The sequence below is a fragment of the Scyliorhinus torazame genome, chromosome 20 (assembly GCF_047496885.1).
Source record: "Scyliorhinus torazame isolate Kashiwa2021f chromosome 20, sScyTor2.1, whole genome shotgun sequence".
NCBI lineage: Eukaryota > Metazoa > Chordata > Chondrichthyes > Carcharhiniformes > Scyliorhinidae > Scyliorhinus > Scyliorhinus torazame.
The window spans coordinates 14371749-14390251 of record NC_092726.1 but is presented as its reverse complement, the minus strand read 5'-3'; the positions used below and the strand labels follow the sequence as shown (position 1 = coordinate 14390251).

Here is an 18503-nt window from a genome sequence, read left to right as displayed (position 1 = left end):
TGAGGGGCTCCAGGAAGTGGAGGGGAGTACTCAGACGAGGAGAAGAACACCGGGTATCATTGTATGCTGATATATTGCTGTATGTTGCGGACCCAGTGGAGGGGATGCCTGAGATAATGCAGACACTCAGGGAGTTTGGGGAATTTTCGGGGTACAAATTGAATATGGGGAAGAGTGAGTTGTTTGTGGTGCATCCGGGGGAGCAGAGCAGGGGAATAGATGATTTACCACTGAGGAAGGTAACAAGAGATTTCCGGTACTTAGGGATTCAGATAGCCAGGAGTTGGGGAACCTTACATAGGCTTAATTTAACACGATTGGTGGAACAGATGGAGGAGGATTTTAAGAGATGGGGCATGGTGCCACTGTCACTGGTGGGTAGGGCAGGTGGTCAAAATGGTAGTCCTCCCGAGATTCCTTTTTGTGTTTCAGTGCCTTCCGGTGATGGTCACAAAGGCTTTTTTCAAGAAAATTGAGAAAAGTGTCATGAGTTTTGTGTGGGCCGGGAAGACCCTGAGAGTGAGGAGGGGGTTCTTGCAGCATAGCAGGGATAGGGGGGGGGGCTGGCACTACCGAGCCTAAGTGAATACTACTGGGCCGCCAATATCTCAATGGTGTGTAAGTGGATGGGAGAAGGGGAGGGAGCGGCGTGGAAGAGATTGGAGATGGCGTCCTGCAAAGGAACCAGCCTACAAGCACTGGTGACGGCGCCGTTGCCGTTCTCCCCGAAGAAATACACCACAAGTCCAGTGGTGGTGGCAACGCTAAAAGTTTGGGGGCAGTGGAGACGACATAGGGGAAGGACGGGAGCCTCGGTGCAGTCCCCGATAAGAAATAATCATAGGTTTGTCCCGGGGAGAATAGATGGGGGATTTGGAGCATGGCAGAGAGCTGGGGTTGTGCAACTGAGAGACCTGTTCGTAGACGGGACGTTTGCGAGTCTGGGAGCGCTGACGGAAAAATATGGGTTGCCCCAAGGGAATGCATTTCAGTATATGCAACTGAGGGCTTTTGCGAGGCAACAGGTGAGGGAATTCCCGTAGCTCCCGACGCAGGAGGTGCAGGATAGAGTGATCTCAGAGACATGGGTGGGGGTTGGTAGGGTGTCGGATATATACAGGGAAACGAGGGACGAGGGGGAGATCATGGTGGATGAGCTGAAGGGGAAATGTGAAGAAGAGCTGGGGGAAGAGATTGAGGAGGGGCTGTGGGCTGATGCCCTACGTAGGGTAAACTCGTCGTCCTCGTGCGCCAGGCTAAGCCTGATACAATTCAAGGTTTTGCACAGGGCGCATATGACCGGAGCAAGGCTCAGTAAATTTTTCGGGGTAGAGGATAGGTGTGGGAGATGCTCGAGAAGCCCAGCAAACCACACCCACATGTTTTGGTCATGCCCGGCACTGCAGGGGTTCTGGGTGGGGGTGGCAAAGGTGCTTTCGAAGGTGGTGGGGGTCCGGGTCGAGCCAGGCTGGGGGTTGGCTATATTCGGGGTTGCAGAAGAGCCGGGAGTGCAGGAGGCGAAAGAGGATGCTTTCTTGGCCTTTGCGTCCCTAGTAGCCCGGCGAAGGATATTGCTTATGTGGAAGGAAGCCAAACCGCCGGGCGTGGAGACCTGGATAAATGACATGGCAGGGTTTATAAAACTAGAACGGATAAAGTTCGCACTAAGGGGTTCGGCTCAAGGGTTCACCAGGCGGTGGCAACCGTTCATTGACTACCTCGCAGAACGATAAAGGAAATGGGAAGGTAACAGCAGCAACCCGGCGGGGGGGGGGGCAATGTTTAGCCTTCAAATGTCTTTAAAGTTTTGAGGGTTTTAAACTTTCATTTGCCAGTGCTTCCCTGCATATAAGACACATGAACTGCAAATTCTTATTTGCGGTGGCACAATTATTAAACCCACACCTCAAGTAATCATCTTTATGCTGCTTTGTTCCTGTTTTCAGCTTCTTCGTCATCGGTTGGTCACCAGCATTGCTGGCAGCTGCAAAATAGAGGAATCTCTCTCACACCCAGATTTTTGTTATAAATTTAGAGTACCCAATTATTTTTTTCCAATAAAGGGGCAATTTCGCGTGGCCAATCCACCTAACCTGCACATCTTTGTGTTGTGGGGGTGAAACCCACGCAGACACGTAGAGAATGTGCAAACTCCACACGGACAGTGACCCAGGGCCGGGATTTGAACCCAGGTCCTCAGAGCTGTAGTCCCAGTGCTGACCACTTTGCCACGTGCCACCTGGCGTCAGCATACGTGACCTGCTCTCTGCCACTTCGCCAGGCAGGAAGACTCCGGCTATTTAAAAAAATCATCTGCTAATGGGTCAGCGTGCTCATGCCAGAAGGAGGTGTTCTGCCTGGCTGGGCTCTGGGCCTGCGCACTGCTGAGGGAGCACACATGTGTGGAATGGCCGGCATTTATAAAAGCCGGTCATGCTTTTGGGCACTGCTTTCCGTAATCTGGAATGCCGTAGCGCATGGTCCCGTAATCGGGAAACCTGTGACGCATGGCCCTGCGGCCCTCCCGACACCCACCTGCGACCCACCCATGGGTCGTGTGGCCCTGGTGTTGAAAATTACTGCTGTAGGCTAAGGTCCCAGAGGAGCAATGTTCCTGCATCATGGGAAACCTCTATCAAGATGCCTTTTCACAAGTCACCAGCAGAGAATGCTAATGTAGTTTTTAAAACTGCAGTGTAGTTAACTGTACGCCCATCATCAGTGGATGGTGGTTACCAAATTGAACCCAGCACCTCTCGATGATCATAGAATTTACAGTGCAGAAGGAGGCCATTCAGCCCATCGAGTCTGCACCGGCTCTTGGAAAGAGCACCCTACCCAAGGTCCACACCTCCACCCTATCCCCATAACCCAGTAACCCCACCCAACACTAAGGCCAATTTTGGACATTAAGGGCAATTTATCATGGCCAATCCACCAAACCCACACATCTTTGGACTGTGGGAGGAAACCGGAGCACCCGGAGGAAACCCACGCACACACGGGGAGGATGTGCAGACTCCGCACAGACAGTGACCCAAGCCGGAATCGAACCTGGGACCCTGGAGCTGTGAAGCAATTGTGCTATCCACAATGCTACCGTGCTGCTTGTAACTGCTGCAACCGATGATGGTTGTACTGGCATTTTGTGCACTGCTGCACTTGCCATACCTCAGAAACAGTAGCACGATGACAACTTATTGCTCCCTCTGTTTATTTTACAGAGGCAGATGAGATTCCAAGTGTGTGTAATCTGCATCGAATTTTATGTCGCCTTTCATCTCATCTTTCGAATGAATTGCCCTTTGAACTGAAACTGATGGAGGAAAATCTCTACAGTTCGCAGGACTGTAATAGCTCTTGAGCATTATACAATCCATATGCAACACAGAATCTGACAATCTCACTCAGGTGGCCTATTACTGGTAAGAAATGGTCAAACTTACATTACTGGTGCAGTGGTGCTTCTCTGACTTTGGGGGTAGATGAAGCTTCATTTTCCATCCAACCTGTGCTGTACCTTAGCACCTACGGTTAGATGAAGAAAGTAGAAACTGATTAACTTCCAATCCTCGGTACTAACTACATAAAATCACTAATTGGAAAAAGTAATGAGAATTTGTCGAGAAGTTACAAATAATTTCATTTCTACTTTTCGGTTCACTCCACTCCGAATAGCCACAATTCAGACACTATCAAATCAAATTTACTGCATAAGAAAGATAAAAGATTTGCAAGAATACGTGTAGAAATTTCAATGTGGCACAAATGGAATAGTCAGCACATGGTGAAGAGAATGTTGTGGATGGGAAGGGATTGAGACTGGCTTTGTACTTCTGTACTGAAGCACCATTTGAATGCGGTGTGAACTAAGTTGCCTGCTCTGGTCATTCAGATGGACATTTAAGTTGCCATGCGGTTACTTGAAAGAGAGCAAGAACTTTCTCCCAGAAAAGTCATGCAAAAAAAGCATAGATTTACTGATGGGACATTATGAATGCAGAATGGGTGATATAAAACAGTAGGCACTGGACACTAAAAATAGTTATTTCAGCATGCAAAGCACTTGTGGACACAAAGATCATTCCACAATGAGGACATTTTAAAATTGCTTTTTAATAAAATCCTTTCTTGAATTTGAAAAGTGCTTTGATCACAGGATTATTATGATGCAGGAGGCCATTTCGCCCATCGTGTCTGTACCAACTCCAAATGAGCATCGTGACGAAGTGCCATTCCACCACTGTTTCCCCATATCCATTGCTTCTGTTCAAGGTGGCACGGTAGCACAGTGGTTAGCACTATTGCTTCACAGTGCTAGGTCCCAGGTTCAGTCCCCGCCTTGGGTCACCGTCTGTACGGAGTCTGCACGTTCTCCCCGTGCCTGCGTGGGTTTCCGCCGGGCACTCCGGTTTCCTCCCACAAGTCCCGAAAGGCACGCTTGTTCGATGAATTGGACATTCTGAATTCTCCCTCTGTGCACCCGAACAGGCGCTGGAATGTGGCGACGAGGGGCTTTTCACAGTAACTTCATTGCAGTGTTCATGTAAGCCTACTTGTGACACTGATAAAGATTATTATTATTAGGAATCATCTAATGCTGTCTTGAATGCCTTGATTGAACCCGTCTCCACCATACGGCTTGGGTCACTGTTGTGCGGAGTCTGCACGTCTCCCTGTGTCTGCGTGGGTTTCCTCCGGGGGCTCTCATTTTTGATCCGTTTTATGAGTGGGAACTCTTTCTCCCTATCTACTCTGTCCAGTCCCTCATGATTTTAAATATCTCTGATCAAATCTTTTAACCTTCTTTGCGCGAAGGAGAACAGTCCCAACCTCTCCAATCTATCCTCATAACTGATGTTTCTCATCCCTGGAACCATCCTTGTAAACCATCTTTGCACTCCAATGCCTTCACAACCTTTCTATAGGCCCCCAGCACAGTACACAATATTCCAGCCTCTCCTAATGTCAATATCAAGCTGCTCAGAAGAAAGTGGGCCAGTATCCTGTGGGAATGTTGATGCACTAAGCGTCAAGAACCACAAAGACATGTGAGACTTTAACTAAGGCTTTAATATACTACATGGGAGGCTAACCCGACACAGACGACCCCAGACAGAATGGGGCCGGTCCCAGAAGAGGGTTCTTATACTAACTCCCGGGGGAGTGGCTAAGGCGGAGCTCTCCGTGGCCAGGTCGGGTTACCTACCAGTGACCGAACCTCTGCAGAGCTACAGTACAATACACAGTATTACAGGGCCACGTCACACACAACTATTATATACTATGTACAATGGTAGGGAAGTACAGTGGTGTATCACCACATTCACCCCTTGTTTAGAAGGAAGTCTGGGGTGAAAATATGGAGCAGTGAACAGAGTCCATCAGGAGGTTCCGTGTCGTCAAAGGTCGAGACGAACGATGGGTTTGGTCGATCTCTTTGAACGTCGGAGCTGTGGTGCTGAGGTAGTGTCCGGTGGTATCCGTGCGGTCGGTGGTGCTGGGTCGCGAGGCGGCATGACGTCCCCCACCGCTTCGGCTGGCTCGAGGCGAAACTGCGGGATGACAGCGGCTGGCACGGAGTAGTAACAGGCCGAGGGATCAACGGGAGCAGAGAGGGAGCAGGGTGGAGGTTGCGGGGCGGGGGCGGCAGGGGCCCCAGAGGGGGCCAGGTCCTTGATGGAGACGGTCTCCTCACGCCCGTCGGGGTACGCTATGTACGCGTACTGTGGGTTGGCGTGGAGGAGATGAACTCTCTCCACCAGGGGCTCCGCCTTAGAGGTCCGCACGTGCTTGCGGAGCAGGACGTCTCCCGGGGACAGGAGCCAGGGTGGAAGCGATGTCACGGATGCCGATCTCCTGGAGAAGAGAAACATCCGCTCATGAGGGGTAGCATTCGTTGCAGTACACAAAAGAGACCGGATGGAGTGGAGTGCGGCAGGGAGGGCCTCCTGCCAACGGGAGACTGGTAGGCCTTTGGACTTGAGGGCTAGCAGCACGGCCTTCCAAACAGTCGCGTTCTCCCTCTCCACCTGTCCGTTCCCCCGGGGGTTGTAGCTGGTCGTCCTGCTCGAGGCAACGCCCCTGGCGAGCAGGTACCGACGCAGCTCCTCGCTCATGAAGGAGGAGCCCCGGTCACTGTGAACGTAATTGGGGTAACCGAACAGCATGAAGAGGTCGTGCAACGCTTTGATGACGGTGGCGGAGGTCGTGTCGGGGCAAGGAATGGCGAAGGGGAACCGCGAGTACTCGTCGATGACGTTGAGGAAGTACGTGTTGCGGTTGTGGGTGGGAAGGGGCCCTTTGAAGTCAATGCTGAGGCGTTCAAAGGGGAGGGTGGCCTTGATTAGGTGCGCCTTGTCTGGCTTATAGAATTGCGGCTTGCACTCCGCACAGACTTGGCAGTCCCTAGTCATGGCTTTGACCTCCTCGACTGAGAAGGGTAGGTTGTGGCCCTTGATGTAGTGGTAGAGCCGCCTGACGCCCGGGTGACAGAGGTCATTATGTAGTGCCCGCAGTCGGTCATCCTGTGCGTTGGCACAAGTACTACGGGACAGGGCATCAGGAGGATCATTGAGCTTACCTGGCCGGTATAAGATAGTATAATTGTAGGTGGAGAGTTCGATCCTCCACCGTAATATCTTATCATTTTTGATTTTACCTCGTTGTTTGTTGTCGAACATGAACGCAACTGATCGTTGGTCAGTCACGAGGGTAAATGGTTTTCCGGCGAGGTAGTGCCTCCAGTGCCGGACGGCTTCCACTATGGCTTGTGCCTCCTTCTCAACAGAGGAGTGGCTGATCTCGGGGCCTTGGAGTGTGCGGGAAAAGAAGGCGTTGGGCCTGCCCGCCTGATTGAGGGTGGCACCCAGGGCAAAGTCGGAGGCATCGCTCTCGACTTGGAATGGTGCAGACTCGTCTACCGCATGCATGGTGGCTTTGGCGATAGTGGTTTTTAGGAGGTGGAAGGCCTGGCAGGCCTCGGGCGGGAGGGGGAACGGAGGAGGGGTCGGGCCTTGTCAGCGTACTCGGGCACCCACTGGGCATAGTAGGCAAAGAACCCGAGGCATTGCCTCAGTTCTTTGGGGCAGGTGGGAATGGGGAGTTCGAGAAGGGGGCGCAGACGGTCGGGATCGGGGCCGAGGACACCGTTCTCCACCACGTAGCCAAGTATGGCGAGGCGGGTGGTGCCGAAAACACATTTTGCCTCGTTGTATGTGAGGTTGAGGTGTTTGGCAGTTTGGAGGAATTTCGTGAGGTTGACTTCATGGTCCTGCTGGTTGTGGCCGCAGATGGTGACGTTGTCCAGATACGGGAAGGTAGCCCGCAGTCTGTTCTGGTCCACCATTCGGTCCATCTGCCGTTGGAAGACCGAGACTCCATTGGTGACGCCAAAGGGTACCCTAAGAAAGTGGTAGAGGCGGCCGTTCGCCTCGAAGGTAGCCAACACAGACGACCCCAGACAGAATGGGGCCGGTCCCAGAAGAGGGTTCTTATACTAACTCCCGGGGGAGTGGCTAAGGCGGACCTCTCCGTGGCCAGGTCGGGTTACCTACCAGTGACCGAACCTCTGCAGAGCTACAGTACAATACACAGTATTACAGGGCCACGTTACACACAACTATTATATACTATGTACAATGGTAGGGAAGTACAGTGGTGTATCACCACAAAGGTGCTTCTTTTCTCTTCCGTATCTCCTGATCAAATTGAGTACAGGACCCAATTAAATGCAGATTTGCGTCTAAAAAAAACATCCAAATTTACAGCTCTCCTTCGAGCTGTGAGTTGACTTCATGCATATCTAACTTCTGCACTTGGTGGATTTTTGGAAAGGGGTAATTTTAAAAAAAAATTTAGAGTACTCATTTTTTCCAATTGAGCAATTTAGCATGGCTAATCCACCTAGCGTGCACATCTTTGGGTTGTGGGGTCACATGGCCGTGAGGCCGCAGTGCTAACCCACTGCACCACTGTGTTGCCCTGGAAAGGGGTGATGATGAAGTTCCTGTCAATATCAAATGGAATTGTTTATGTTTCAATAAAACATTCTTCTAGTTAACTTCCCATTTCCCCTCCTCTTCAGAAAACATACTGGGAGACAGTTCGATTAATCGTTCCTGTTCTCCATGGCAGCCTGGACAATGGCTCAGTGCAGCTGCATCACCAGATCCTCACAACGCAGCCCATTGGCAGGAGATCAGCAACAGTAACAACTGGCTGATCTTATACCCTATCTCACTTAAGCAGAGGTTTGCCGTAACTCTCCAGTGACAGGAGAATGCAAGCCAGAACCCACCTGGTCAATTTGGCTCATTACAATTTCCCGCTGAATCACTGAGAGATTAATTTGTGTCATCTTTTATCTGTTTAACCATTCTGGATTGGATAATGGAGCCTCGTTGAGGTGTCAGTTTTGGACAAATGTTCTTGGACCAAATACAAGTCAAAGCAGACAACAAAGCCATCCAAAACAAATAGAAGATTTATGAAGCAAAGATTTATGCTTAACAAACAGGCAGGTGAGAAACTGCACAAGATTTTTGACTTCCTGTTGCAGCCTGGGCACAGTTCGAGCTGCACCAGCTGCTTCTTCTTTCGTATTCTTCTTCTGGTTCCTCCTTCTGGCTTTTTTAAATCCAAAAATATACTTTCTTCATAACATTTTGAAAAGCATTTTCCCAAACACTTCAAAGAACTGCAATGGAATTTAACTTTTCTCCACACAGCATGTGTCTGAGGTGCCATAATACTCTTGACATTTACAATGTGTGTTCCATGGGAGGCATACAGTCCAAGGGGGTGAGACACAGTTTCCCGCTCCTCAGTGAACTATGGCTGAAAGACATATGGTCTTTTGCCATTGTAGCCCTGTGGTGGCTGCATCACGTTTTAGTTGTCCCTCAGCAACTAGTCCTGGACTTTTGAATAGATATTTGCACTGGTAGATCAAATTCCAAAGAATGTCTTTCACTCGTCCTTCAACTGCAGTTGATGTTTTCATCCAACTGTAGTTGATGCGTGTCTCCCTGGAAACAACCTAGTGTACAGAGAACTGTCTTGCCAACGTAGAGGAATCTGATCAGTAGATTACCCCACATCCTATCGGGATGAACCTCGGCAAAAAGCATTTAATCTCTTCCCAGACCATCTTTGCAAAGGCACATTCCAGAATGATCCTGTCCCCTTCACAGCCACTGAGATCTCATGTTTCTGCTGATGGGCTGACCTTTCTCACCACTAGCCAAGCTACATCTGAGTGCTTATTTGAAAGTTTTGGCAAAGAGGCATTCTGCCAAATGACTGACAGTGTGGTCAGGTTCATTTGATCCATTCCGCAAGATCAATCAGCTCCTTTTCCCGCAGGGTCTCAAGGACGCTACCTGCTGACCACGGCCTGATTTGTGGTCAAAGATATTTCTTTGCCTAAGCTTTTCAGGTGGTACAGCTGCTCCAACTGACTGGAGCATCATGTGGCAATGTTGCCAGTCCTATTCTTCGCTACACAAGGACAAGTACCTCAGCATGCGGTGACACTTGCATACCAAAGTACTGTACACAGATTGATGCAGCTGTGCATAAAGGTGGCTAGCTGTATGAGGGTGATGTTGGGTATGTACCCCTCTCTGACTTTAGAGGTGTTGCTGCGGGCACAGTCCATTTGCTACCTCCATAGGTGACCACCATGGTACATGAGTGGAAATGAGCCAGACCTGTGCCACATACAGCTTTCCTGAGAGCACCTTGAACCTTATGATCAGGTTCTTACCTGCAATTGAGAGGGAGTGTTGTTCAAGTTTATGTTTCACCACAACTGCCCTCTTATTGCAGTTTATAACACATGCCCCACACCCCTCTGAACCATATCCCCAGCGCATTCAGATAGTCTGACCTGATGGTGAAGGGGGAAGTTATCGGCTAGCCCAGTTCCGAAAGAACATAACCTCACTCTTGTCACCGATCAGTTTTGCTCCTAAGGCCTGGACAAACTGGTCACAGATGCACATCAGTCTGTGCACTGATAGTGGATGCTGGCAGAAGGTGGCAACACCGTCCATGTAAAGGTAGGCTTTGACCTGAGTGACTCCACTTCTATCCATCCTTCCGGATGGACTTGGAAAAAGGTTCGATCCAATATATGATGAAGATTGGAGAGAGAGGACAGCCTTGCCTGATTCCAAATTTAATGTGGAAGCTTTCTGAGTCCCACCCATTGATTGTAACTGCACTATTGTTGGTTGTGTTGAGCAGTTGTATCCAATTGTGGATTCCCTCACCAAACTACATCGCGTAGGTGTGTAACATTCTGTCAAAGGCCCTCTCCTGGTCCAACCTCATCAGTCACCCCCCAGTCCACCAGACAGGCAATCATATCCTTGAGTAAAGTGAGGCACTCAGAGATCCTGCTGCTGGATATAGCACAGGTTTGGTCAGGATGGATCGACAACTCCAGCACAGACATGACCCGATTGGCAATGACCTTGGTCAGAATTTTGTCGTCCACATTCAGCAGTGAAATGGCTCGGCAACTTCTCATTTCTTCCATCTCGCCCTTCTGCTCATAGGTGAGGGTGTTGATGCCTTTCTTTCTGCATTCTTTTTTAAAAAAATCTTTTTATTGGCATTTCTTTCTGCATTCTGACATACTGCTGGCCAAAAGCATAATCCTACCTGTCCATTGGGAGCTCAAAGATGAGCTTGATTGTTCTCCAACCTTTGTAATGCACTTTGAATTCCTCAAGATTTCCTGGATCAATTAACTCACATTCAGCTTCCGTGTCCCTCTGCCAACTACCTGATACTCCTGTAGGTGACAGGTGGCCTGCAGGAGGCAGTGGTCAGAAGAACAACAGCTTGATGTCAGCGGAGCTGACAGTGAAAGCTGGGAACCCCAACCGGAACAGACTGACCCATCTGGCCTGAACCAGGTGTATTTGTGCCATCTGCAGGTTGTTGGTGGTGCCGTGCAGCAGGAGTCTGGACAAGGCATACAGTTTTCTGATGGCTCTGCTGGATTATCCAGCCACATCCATGAAGCAATTGAAGTGATTGGCTGGAATGACCAGCCAGGATGGTACTCGCAGCAATGGGAGCTGTGTAAGGATGGGCAACTGCTGCTTTGAGTCCATGCCCATGAACTGGACTGGAGCGTTTTTCTGCATAACGTCTGCCACAAGGCGGCACCTGGCAACACCTCCATTGCTTTGGAGTTGGTCCCCACGCAGAATTCCCAAATGATTCCTCTTGACCAGATCAATGTCCCATGGTACAACTGTCACACCACTGCCTGCAGGAGCTGAGGTGACATTTTCCGCACTTTTGCAGAAGCAAGTCAACTTTGACCTCGGCATGGTAACACAAAATTGAAACACATTGCGTAGTAGATTTAAGGCTATGCTTGTTAATGGAGACAATGTTTTCACCCATTTTAAAGCTGCTTATTGCTTACCAGACCTGTTGCCTTTGACAGTTCCAGTCTTTGCTCATGCACAGCCATAGTGTTCACAGATTGGCTTACTGGTCTTGGGCTGAGAAAACCACTCTGGTCCACCCCTGCTAGAATGTTCCGCCTGGGTTCTGTCGGGAGGGATTCATGCAAAGAACAAGGTTTGGGATATCCTCCGTTGGATAAGTCTTTCCAATCCATTCCCCTTCGAAGTGTTGCTGCTCCCGGCTTCCTGAAGCTTGGAGCTTGGTCCTTTACACTGTTACAAATATTTTGGAGCATGGTTTCTTCTTCTCCAGCTCCTTAGTGCTTTACTGCTTCTTTTGTAGGTGACGTCCTTGTTCTTCCTAACCGAATAGCACTCCCTGTCGATGAAAGTTGCGTCTTGCTGTTGGTCTGACAAGTGCCTTGGTCCCTTGTTGTTGGTTTTCTTCAACAGTTGCTACTTCCCCAGTTGTGCCTCTGCTGGTTGCTCCTCCATTGATTCAAAATGCTGTTAATTGAGACTGGGACAACAGTGCTGGTGACTCAACCTTTTTCTTCCTCCCTCTGTCCATCTTTGCTCACCGGAGGGCTTGGTTGGTAATGGGTTGCAGGTCTTCTTTATGGTAGATATGATTACCATTTTGTCTGCCCGCCCCTCCTTGGTTCTCGCCATCTGAGCATAAATGAGATAGCATTTTGGCATGCCTTTGAGGTGGCCTGCCCACCAGACGGTGTCAGCATTTAGTATGCTTGCAACCCTTTTTCAGATGACCTTCCTGATTGCCGTTCTTGCACATCATAGTGCTGCAGTTGACTAACAGAGCTGAATTCAAGAGGTGAGGTGTGCCCTTGACATTCAAAGGCATTACCATCACTGGAACTCCCACTAACCTGGGGTTTACCATTGACCAGAAACTTAACTCGGCCAACTATAAATACTGTCGCTACAAGAGCAAGTCAGAGGCTAGGAATCCTGCGATGAATAACTCACCACCTGACTCCCCAAAGCCTGACCACAAGGCACAAGTCAAAAGTGTGATGGTATACTCTCCATTTGCCTGGATTAGTGCAGCTCCAACAACACTCAGGAAGCTCGATACCAACCAGGACAAAGCAGCCCATTTGAATGGAATTTTAAATACTGATTTCCTTCACCAGCGATGCCCAATGCCAGCAGTCAGTGTGTACCAGTAACAAGGTGCCCTACAGCAACTCAGAAAGATTCCTTTGACAGCACCTTCCAAACTCGTGACCTCCACCACCCTGATTATTGTGTTGTTGGGTTGGAGGAGTTTCAGTAATTGCCAAAGACTGCCAGCTGCAATTGCTTTAACTTCATTGTAACATATTTACAGTCCTGAGAACTTTGTCTTGTACTTGCTCTTTCCATACTGCCTTCTCCTAGAATCTCAGACCACCTGACAATATGTTAGTTCATTCAGACAGTTACAATGAACCCTTTGTGAGACTTTGTGTCAACTTTTGTTCAAGTTTCAGCGTTTTTTGACGTTCACAGAAAAAGTCTCCTCATCATTTTGAACATTTCAATGTTTTGAAGTTTCACAGGAAATATTCAGCGCTGGGCCAATTGCGAGTTACCTGACACACTCCGCCCAGTGGATCTGGATAGATCTCACCGGGCTGGGAGAGATCCAGATCCGCATCTTTAAACGAGCCTAATGGTTCATTTAAATATCCGGACGCCGGATTCACCCGACGCCCAGGACTCAACGGCCGTGCCTGCTAGATCTCGCCAGGCGCCATTCAGTACTGACCCACACAAATGTGGACCAGGCCTAACAGCACTTCAGGGGGTCTTGCAGGCCATTGCAGGCCCCTCCAGGTTGTTGGGGTGGTGGTACCCTGGCACTGCCAGCCTGGTACCAAGGTGCCACTGTCAGGACTCGGGGTGGGGAGCTTGCCAATTGGAAGGGGGGGGGGGTGTTCTCAGGGGTCTCGACAAGGTTGGGAGAGTGGGGGGGCAGAAAATTGGAGGGGCTGTGGGGGAAAGATCGGGGCTGCCAATCAGTATGGCCCCCCGATTTACGAACAGCCGTTCCTGGCGGGACCAGCTCGCCAGTAGGAAATCTCTCTCAGTGCGGCCTCATGTACTTTGTCTGTATCTTTGACCGATGGAGTTAATATATTTGGAAAGATAGGAGTATCTGCGACCTTCTTTCCCAAGAGTAACTTTCCCAAGAGCAAAGAGCCAATCCATTCTGCAAGGGTGAGGATGTACAAACTCAAGAGAGCTAGTTGAAAATCCTCATATTGTCAAAGTAATGCCTTTACAGTTCTGACACATCCCTTGGCTTCCCCATTTCAAACATTTTCTTCGCCAACAATTAGGTTTCCTGGTCACATAGAGTACATTAGGAATAAAGGTTGAGCTTGATGAAACCTCAATGAACTTGTGTGATTGAATCCAAAACATTCTGTAAACTCTTGAAGCCTGATTTTCGTAGGGGCTGGACGTTGGTGCAGTGGTTAGCACTGCTGCATCACAGCGCTGAGGACCCGGGTTCGATCCTGGCCCCGGGTCACTGTCCGTGTGGAGTTTGCACCTTCTCCCTATGCCTGCGTGGGTCTCAAGCCACAACCCAAAGGTGGATTGGCAATGGGACCGGGAATAAGCGCCGGTACTCAGCGCCGTGAGGCAGCAGTGCTAACCACTGCGCCACCACGCTACCATGATCTGTTTACATCCCTCATTGGATTTTTGAGTCTCTTTAATTTCACTTAATCTGTGCGTGGTTGCTGGTAATGTAGGGATTGTCATGAGATAAAACTCCTCCATCTCTTCCACACATTCAATATTGCATTTTTCTGAATTCTCTTTCAATGCACAATAAAGCCTCATGTAGCGCTCTAGTAAGGCAGCAGGGTGGCACAGTGGCTAGCATTGCTGCCTCACAGCACCGAGGGCCCTGGTTTGATCCGTCACAGTGGGTCACTGTCCGTGTGGAGTTTGCACATTCTCCCCGTGTTTGCGTGGGTTTCGTCCCCACAACCCAAAGATGGGCAGGGTAGGTGGGTTGGCCACGCTAAATTGCCCCTTAATTGGAAAAAATGAATTGGGTACTCTAAATTTAAAAAAAAAATGTTTTGCTCTATTGTTTCCTCTGAACATGTTGCGTACGAGTATCAGACCTCATTCGTCATAATGTATATCTTTGAACTCTTGATGACATTGCCTTAAGCTTGTTCAATCATGTGACTAAAGGTTTGTGGTCCATTTCCATCATATTATAAAGACATAGCCAACAAATAGATTGCATGTCAATGAGGCTACCAATGTTTCCTTTATAATTATGACATATCTCTTCTCTGTATCTGTTACTGAATGTGTTGTGCAATAAAATGATGTGTTTTCTATCTTTTTGAAAAAGTGCTGCCCCTATCCTGTACGAGATTGGTTTGCTCCTCTCATTCCAGGTGATTCCAGATTGTAATGTGCTAATACATCTGATGTCACCAATGTCCGATTTATAAGAAAAGACAAAAGGAACTGAAGAGTATTTGGAGCAGGAATAGGCCATTCAGACTGCTATTCAATTAGATCTTAGCTGATCTGTATCTCAACACACTTTCCTGTCTTTGTTTCATATCCCTTGACACCATTGTTTAAAAATTACTGTAAATCTTGAAAGCTCCAATATTTCCAGAATTTACAGCATTTTGAAATCGAGAATTCCAAATTTCTTGTACCTTTTGTGTGAGAAAATCCTTCCTGATTTTGCACCTCAAATTAAGATCATGTCACTTTGTTCTTGCTGGCTCCGTCAGAGGGAATAATTTCTCTATCTGACCAAATCCTATTAAATTTTGAAACACCCTAACAGAATCTAGTCTCTCATTATAAAGAAAATATCTTAATTTCTCTTCCTCCTCGAAAGTGGAGGCGTGACAATGAACTATATGAAGTCTTACAACACCAGGTTAAAGTCCAACAGGTTTGTTTCGATGTCACTAGCTTTCGGAGCGCTGCTCCTTCCTCAGGTGAATGAAGAGGTCTGTTCCAGAAACACATATATCGACAAATTCAAAGATGCCAAACAATGCTTGGAATGCGAGCATTAGCAGGTGATTAAATCTTTACAGATCCAGAGATGGGGTAACCCCAGGTTAAAGAGGTGTGAATTGTACCAAGCCAGGACAGTTGGTAGGATTTCGCAGGCCAGATGGTGGGGGATGAATGTAATGCGACATGAATCCCAGGTCCCGGTTGAGGCCGCACTCATGTGTGCGGAACTTGGCTATAAGTTTCTGCTCGGCGATTCTGCGTTGTCGCAGAATCCACACACTCCCAGGCTTTACTCATGATCTGTTGTGTGGTACAGACTAAATGTCTTCGAGAAGTCGACATAGCCACTCTCTTCTCAACGCAACTTTGAAAGGAGGCATCCGAAGGGTGCTTCAGAAAGTGGAAGTGTCAAAAACTAAACCTGAAATATTGCTATAGATAATTACGTGGGGTAGAACTATGGGAAGCGCATTAAAACTGGTGTCTGGAATTTTAGGACTGGTGGCAGGAAAATCTTCTCAACAGAGTGATCAACACATGGGATGAATCCTCAGGTGGACCAGGAGAGCAAAAATCCTGGAATTATTTAATAAACAGCGGGATTTTGTGCCAAAAGGAGGAGGGTATGTGGGATCTGAGGTGGGTTGATCTGGATGGGCAGAATGGCCTTCGTCATCCATCTTTAAGTAATCAGTTTCTCGTGCTCACCAGACAAACATTGTAAAAGAACGATTGGGTGCGGGGGGAGGGAAGATACTCCTTCGTATTCCCACCAGTTTCATCGGATAATAAAATCGAACCACTGCAGTCCATTCGCCGCCGACAGGCGCTTTAAGAGTTGCGCGTGCGCAAACATACGGAACCTTACCCCCCCTCCAGCCAGCCGCGCGTGCGCAAACACAAAGTCCCCACAATCCTCCGGCCAGCCGCGCGTGCGCACACACGATTCACACAGTCCTCCGGCCAGCCGCGCGTGCGCAAACACGATTCACACAGTCCTCCGGCCAGCCGCGCGTGCGCAAACAAGGCCCCCCCCCCCCCCCCAACCCAAAGTACTCAGTGGCGCGTGCGCACAGTCGAGCCGCGGGAAAGGTTTGAATTTTGATTCGAGTAACGGATTTTCGCAGCCAAAAAAGAGCTGAGGCAGATCTGGGGTTAAACGCCGTCGGAGAAACCGGCCGCTCAGGAGTGTCCCAGGCGCCAGGTGAGTGCGGGTCTGAGGCGGCGCGGGGAGGATGGTTTTTTTTTTGAGTGGAGGAGTTGAGCGGGTGCAGAAAAGTCGGCCTCACACACACCGCCTTTTAATGTCTGAAAACACACTGCGTGCGGCGGGTAGTGCGCCAACCCTGCAGGGTTGATCTGGAGAGCAATCTGCAGGACACTGCCGTAGAATCACAGAATCCCCATAGTGCAGACGGAGGCCATTAAGTGCAGACCTTACCTAGGCCCAATCCCCCACCTGTAACCCCGCCCAACCTTTTGGACACTTAGGGGGCAATATTGCTCTTAACCTGCACGTCTTTGGACTGTGGGAGGAAACCGGAGCATCCGAAGGAAAGCCACGCAGACACGGGGAGAAAGTGCAAACTGCACACTCAAGTGACCCGAATTGAACGCTGGTCCCTGGCGCTATGTGAGGCAGCAGTGCCAGCGACTGTCCCCCCCCCCCCCCCCCCCCGCCGTGAGCAACCCTGGGGAAAAGTCATCGGGACTTTATCTGAGGTTTTTGAATTTTCCTCAAAGTTTCTCCTCGCCCGCTATAATTACATTTAAAAATGGGAGAACAGGCTGCGGACAGTCTTTTGCCTTTCCTGCGCCACAAGGGTGGACGTGTTGGCTGACGAATGGCTGGAGGTTTTAGGGGCAAGTCATGCAATGAAACCTCCAGGTGTACATTTAATCATATAAGATAAAAGCAGCTTTGACGAAGAGCCATCCAGACTCTCCACATGCTGTCAGGCCTGCTAAGATTATAATAATCTTTATTGTCACAAGCAGGCTTACATGAACACTGCAATGAACGTTCTGTGAAAAGCCCCTCTTCGTCACATTCCGGCATCTGTCCGGGTACACTGAGGGAGAATTCAGAATATCCAATTCACCTAACAGCACGTCTTTTGGGAGGAAACTGGAGCACCCAGAGGATACCCACATAGACACTTGGAGAATGTGCAGACTCCACACAGACAGTGACCCAAGCACGGAATCGAACCTGGGCTCTGGTGTTGTGAAGCAATAGTGCTAACCACTGTGCTACCTGATGATTTTGTACATTTAATCATTGTTGGCAACCCTAATATCAAAAACTGGTAGCCTGTGTGAACAGTCAATTAAGGATGTAGTGGATTGTCGAAGCCGTGTAGCTAAATTAGAAGTATGACCACAAGAAGTATGTCAAAAAGATTTATATATTGGCATCAAGAAGCGAAAGAATAAGTCCTATAATGAAATAGTGAAACTTATTTGAAGGGAATCCAGACACCTAGAAAATAGAACAAGAACTGAGGAGGCTGAAAAAACCTAGCAGGTCTGCAAGCATCTACCAGGAGAAGAAACCAAGCTAATGTTTTGAGTCATAGAGTTTTCATTGGAACTGAAAGGAAGGAGAATGTAGAAACTGCAACTAGAAGTCGCAACTTCTGAGAACAAACGACAGATGGCCTGGTGTGAGGGAATGCATTGAGATAATGCATCTATGGAATTTATTTTAAATAAGGAAAATAGAAGAAAGGGGGTTTAATATGAGCAAGGTGAACATCTCAAGTTGCCGAACTCAACGTTGAGTCCGATCTGTCCGACTGGAAGATGAGATGCTGCTGCTCCAGGTTGAGATGGGCTTCACGGGTGCATTGCAGCAGACCAAGGACGGACAGACATATGGGCATGAGAGCAACGTGCTCAGTGAAAATGTCAAGAAACAGGAAGGTTGGGGTAAAGGCTGCGGACTGAGCAAAAGCATTCTGCATCGGGATCATCCAGTTGGCACTTAGTCTCCCCTGTGTAGAGGAGATTGCATTGGGAATAGCGAATACAATAAACCAAATTGAA

At 48.9% G+C, this 18503-nt stretch overlaps 1 protein-coding gene across 2 annotated transcripts in view; it reads left to right on the top strand.

The window, feature by feature from the left end:
• ncaph (non-SMC condensin I complex, subunit H) overlaps nt 1-18503 on the top strand; it is a 50487-nt gene that overhangs the window by 10950 nt on the left and 21034 nt on the right. Inside the window, exon 1 of one of the 2 annotated variants that reach the window (XM_072485714.1) lies at nt 16509-16659. The exons of the other annotated variant lie outside the window; for it this stretch is intronic. The gene's annotated coding sequence lies outside the window, so the exon portion shown is untranslated. Of the gene's footprint in view, nt 1-16508; nt 16660-18503 lie in introns of those variants that run through there. 2 annotated transcript variants of the gene reach the window in all.